The following is a 5,402-nucleotide window of genomic DNA, read 5'->3' on the forward strand; positions in this document are numbered from 1 at the left end:
AAAAAAAAAAAAAAAAAAAAAAAAAGCTTCTGCTTAGCTTTGCATGTGGCTAGCTAATTACTTGCAGTTCAACTTTAAGAATGATAATAGCCCCTTTCTCAAAACTAACTCCTAAGGAGATAAGGACTTGTACACATGAGGAATAGTATTTCATTAAAGATTTATAGGGACACCGTGGCCTGACCTACTTCATCTGAACCGAAGTCAAGAGACCAAGAACAAAGATATTTCACAACCTCCTCAGACCCTTGCTCACACCCACATGGCTGTGGTCATCGGTCGCTTCTTGACCTCAGCCCTCTCCTCTTCCCTCTTCCCTTGACATTAAAGGGAGCCTGAAACTGCTACTAACTTAAGGAGGTTCTTTAGGACACGAGTCCACCATCTTCTCGGTTTGCTGGCTCTCCGAATGAAGTTGCTTTCCTTAGCCCAACACCTTGCCTCTCAACTTACTAGACTTACTGGCTGTTGAGCGATGACTGGTGTGAGCTTGGATTCAGCTAGACTCTCATCCTGGCCTTAGATGCCTCCCCACTGCGGACTCCCACACCTGACCTCTCTCTGAGGATCCAAACTCAAATTTCGTTTTCTTTTCTGTTTATTTATTTATTTGAGATGGAGTTTTGCTCTGCCGCCCAGGCTGGAGTGCAGTGGTGCGATCTTGGCTCACTGCAACCTCTGCCTCCCGGGTTCAAGCAATCCTCCCACCTCAGCCTCCCAAGTAGCTGGGATTATAGGCATGCACCATCACGCCCAGCTAATTTTTGTATATTTTGTAGAGACAGAGTTTTGCCCAGGCTGGTCTCGAACTCCTGAGCTCGAGCTATCCTCCCACTTCGGCCTCCCAAAGTGCTGGGATGACAGGTGTGAGCCGCAGCGCCTGGCCCACACTCAGATTTCTAACTGCCTGTGTGACACTGCACGTGCACTGCTAATCAGCACCTCTGATTTCTGGTGACCAGAACGGAACTTTGGATTCCCTCCCCAAAGCTGGCTTCTCCCACAGTCCCCCTTCCCTTAGAAAACAGCCCTCTTGTTTACCTAGTGGCTCGGATCAAAATCAAGGGGTTACCTCTGATTTCTCCCTCTCTTGAACGCCTCACGCTCACCTTTGTCCAAGGAGCTCTACCTGTAAGGTCCTCACCCTTATGCCAGGCTCCAGCTTGACATTCAGGTCTCAGCTACAGTGTCCCCAGGAGCCTCCCCCAACCTGTCCGTGGCCCTGCTGAATCATCTGCATGGGGTCCATCGCTGCTGGCAGCTCTGGATCTAGGGCCTTCCTGGGGTCCTGCCATGTCCCCGCCTCCAGGAGAAGACCCGGCACTGAGCAGCTGCTCCAGGTGGGTTTGCTGGGGAGCAGGGGGAGGGCCCAGGAGTGCTCAGGACTGGGAAGGGGACACTGCTTTGGAGGAGCAGGGTAAAGAGCTCAGGGAGAGAGAATGAGGGTGGGCGGTGGAGGGGACTGGCGGGAGAGGCCACATGCCAAACCCCTGGGCTGATGCTGCTGCAGCCCTCAGAGCACCCTCTTGGAATGCTGTCTTCGATTCCAGCCTTTGCTTTCACCGTGGCCACAAGCCTCCTGTGCCACCATGTACTCACATTCTGATTGAAGCCCCTCTCTTCACTATCGCTGAAAGCAGCACTGCCGATGACCTCTCTGCATGTGTGGACTGGCTAAAGTCCTTGGCCCCACCCCCTCATGCCGCATGGTAATGATCTGTGTCTGGGTCTCACTTGCCCTTGGGGTGCATCCTCCCTGAGGTCCTGAGAGCCCAGCTTCCCCACCCCTGTCAACATGAAACCATTGACCAGCTCCTCCCAGGGGCTCCAGACTCTGCAGTTGGAAGAGGCAGAAGTGCCCTCTGCTGGCCACTGGCTGGCTCCCTGCACCCCAGAGCAACAATCAGGACTTGAGAGATGAGAAGCCAAGCTCAGCCCTTGCCCCTAACTCTTCTCATCCTCCTCAATCCCACCCATCGCCCACCCTGTGTTCCCCCAAATGCACGTCTCCCCTCCTGGAATCCACCTCTTCAAATCTTCAAATCTCTTCTTCCACTGGTTCATCCACACCCAATATACCCCATCCACACCCCCATCATCTTTAAGACTCAAGTTAGTGTCACTTCCTCCAAGAAGTCTCCCCTGACTTCATCCAGAGGAACTGGCCTCACCTGCCTTCTGCGCTTGCCGTCCTCACGAGGACCTACCCCTCACAGCTTCTGCCACACTGCACAGTCCTCATCTGTCCATCTGCCTTTCCTTGCAGACGACTGCACTCCCTGGGGCTGGGGACAATGGCCCTGATGTCCTCAGCACCCAACGCAGACCTGTGCAGGGCAGAGGCTCACACGGAAAATGTTCGCTGAATGAAGTCAACTAACTTCAGAGGTTCTGAGCAGGACTGTTCTGAGGTGGGTGCCCTGGAGCAAAATCCAATATACATATTGGGGAACAAAAACAATATACATAAATATGTGCTCATTAAGAAATATTTCAAACAACAGATATGTTTACAAACTAAAAAATGAAACCCTTTTCAATTGTTTCCCAGCCTACAACCTTTCATAAATCACTGCTATTCTCAATGTAGGGTGTGTTCATCCCAAACCTTCCCAAGCATTCCCTTTGACTTTATTTTAACTTTCTTCTTTTTTGCTTTTAACATAAATGGGGTAACACAGTATATATAATTGTATCTATTTTTTTTCATGAAAAGATCCATCTTGAGGTCCTTCTAAGTCAGCAACTGTAAGTTTATGTCATTCTTTTTAGTGGCTGCAAAGCATACAGTACCCCAGTTCCTCCACAGTGTCTAAACCCGAGGCTTGTCAATTATACCTTGGTAAAACTGGGGACAAATGCTAGGTGTTTACTTTTTTGATTTGGTGGCTTTTTATTTTATTTTATTTTTTGCAGTTACAAACAACATTTCTGCAACCATCTTCCTGCTCGACTCTTTGTGTCCATGTGCACATATTTCTCTAGAACTGACTCTTAGAAGTGGAAATGTTGAGTCTGAGAGCATATCTATTTCACATTCTAATGATACTAGCAAACTCCCTTCAAAAAATGGATCCCAACTGACACTCACATCAACAATCCATACATGTCTCTTTCTTTCCACATTCTTGACAGCACTGGGTGTTATTAGACTTTAAAAGTTTTTTGACACATCTAATCATCTCAACCTTCAAATCCAGCTTAACTCTGATTAAAGTGGGTATTTCGAGAAGCCCTTAGAAAACAGAGCTTTGGAAAGGGTGCATGGTAGAGAGATGAGCCTCTAGCCTCCCAGAACAGCAGCTGGTAGCTCCACTTCCTTTTCCTTTTCCAGGGAAGGAAAGTCCCTCCCAAAACCCTTGGTCCTGGAGTCACAGCCCAAGCCCCTCAGCAGTTCTCTCAGGAGCAGAGAGGGTCTCCTGAGTCAACCAGAATCCCCACCTAGGTGGATTTGCTTCTGGCAACATCTCCAGTTTGAATGTGATCCCAGGCAATACTTAAGGAAGCAGCTCCCTCCTGTTCTCTGAAAAATGCTGCCTGCAAGGGAGGATATGCATTTGGGAGAACTGGAGAATTACAAACTCAGTTATGCACAGTGAGACCAGGAGAGTATGAAACAAAGTGTATGTCCTGCAAGAACCACAGGTTTTGGAGGTGTTAAGAGTGGCCTGCTGGGCCCACAGAGGGGGCTGCTGGAGCATCAGGGGGTGCTCACCTCTTATTCCACTCCCTCCCCCACAACCCTAGACTAGAAGGAATCTATTTGGAGAATGACACTTGGAAAGAGCTTGCCATTTGTGTTGCCTAAAAAGATTTAGAGAAAGGTACCACGGGGCATTTCCAACATTCAAACAGCATCCATTCATCCCAGATTCCGAGGTCCTTCTGGTCAGCACAAGGCGGATCCACAGACACCTGGGATTGTGTTTGCAGACTTTAATCTCCTAAGAGCCCAGGGATGGCCTCCAGGGCTTGCTGGCTTGCCTGCCTTCCTGTTTTTATCCTAATAGGCCTTATACAAAGACTTTAAAATGACTCATGGAAAAAGCCAAGCTAGGGAAGAGGGCTCTGGAGTCAGCCACCAAGTGGAAGACAGTGGGAGGTCCACAGGGACACTCATCAGTGACCCAGGAACCTGAGTGGTCTCAAAAATGCATCCGCAGGAAAGTCAGCACAAGGAAAGTGGGTGCTGGGGGACACAGAATGAACGCTTACTGGAGAACACCCTGGGAAAGAGAAAAACACTAGTGCTAAAATACATCCCCAAAATGGGCATGGTATTTAATTTCCAACCTGCTTCCATTTCTATGCACTTAGACATTCTTTCCTCCGATGACGAAGGCGGAGTAGGTTTTATTATTCGTATTTACAGATGCCCAGAGAAGGGGAGTCCTCCCAGGTAGCACCCCTGACCCAGAAGCAAGGGTCCTCCTCTCAGTTTCTTAGGAACTTGTGGGCCTTATTTGCCTGGCCAACTATTTTGCATTCTTCAGGGCTCACATCAGCCTCCAGAGCTGTCCCCAAGGCCCCCACTATCAGCCCTTCTGCTTGTGTCCAACTGACACTCTGCACCATGTCCTGTCATTGTGTGCTGTAACTCTGTCATCTTCTGGCTACACAGTAGGTAAACTCCTCTCCCACCTCCTCCACCTCCCTTGGCCTGGCCTCTCCCACCCAGTGTGGCTGAGCAGAAGTTTGTGGAATAGCTGGATGGGAGTGTCAGTAGACGCTAAGGGACAACTGGACAATGTCACTGCAACCCTGAACCCAAAGTAAGCCAGGGTGCCTCAAATGTGCACCACCTGCCTGGCAAAACCACCATGGGGTTCTGAGGATCCCAGTTCTACTCAGGAAAAGGAGAAAGACAATCCTGGGATCCAGGAGGAAGGTGGAGGTGGAGAAGGAAAAGGAACCGGAGTCTGGAATGCCTCAGAGGTGCTGCCACAGGGAGGGAAGGGGCACGGCAGGGCAGGGGCTACCGGCCTAGGCGCCTTCCAGAACGGATAGAAGGGCTCCTTACATCGGAAGCACGGAGGCCCCGAGCAATTCCAAGGGCTCCCTCTTGTGGCCATTTGAGGCCAAAGCGGAGTGTTCAGAGGTGAATCTTGCATTTTCCTCTTAGCCAAGGGTGCAGAAAATGGGTTCAGAAGAGAGAGGAGGAGCACTGGTCTTGGAGTCAGGACTTGTGTCCTGACCATGCCACTAATTCACCAGCTTGCTTTGGGCAAACCACTCCACCTCTCAGCCTCGGTTTCCTCATCTGTTTAATGAAGTGGTCTGCCTGGCACCATGGTTCACGCCTGTAGTCCCAAAGATTTTGAGGCCAAAGCAGAAGGATCACTTGAGGCCAGGAGGTTGAGATCAGCCTGGGCAACATATCAAGATCCTGTCTCTACAAAAAA

General features: G+C 49.9%; 1 long non-coding RNA gene across 1 annotated transcript in view; it reads right to left on the reverse strand.

Annotated features, from left to right (window-relative positions):
• Positions 1–2,873: 2,873 nt before the first annotated feature.
• Positions 2,874–5,402, reverse strand: part of LOC108519091 (uncharacterized) — a 4,822-nt gene continuing 2,293 nt past the window's right edge. Inside the window, exon 3 of the long non-coding RNA XR_001882522.1 lies at positions 2,874–3,537. This is a non-coding gene — a long non-coding RNA (uncharacterized LOC108519091). The remainder of the gene's footprint in view (positions 3,538–5,402) is intronic.

Source organism: Rhinopithecus bieti, unplaced genomic scaffold, assembly GCF_001698545.2.
Source record: "Rhinopithecus bieti isolate Rb0 unplaced genomic scaffold, ASM169854v2 scaffold_41913, whole genome shotgun sequence".
NCBI lineage: Eukaryota > Metazoa > Chordata > Mammalia > Primates > Cercopithecidae > Rhinopithecus > Rhinopithecus bieti.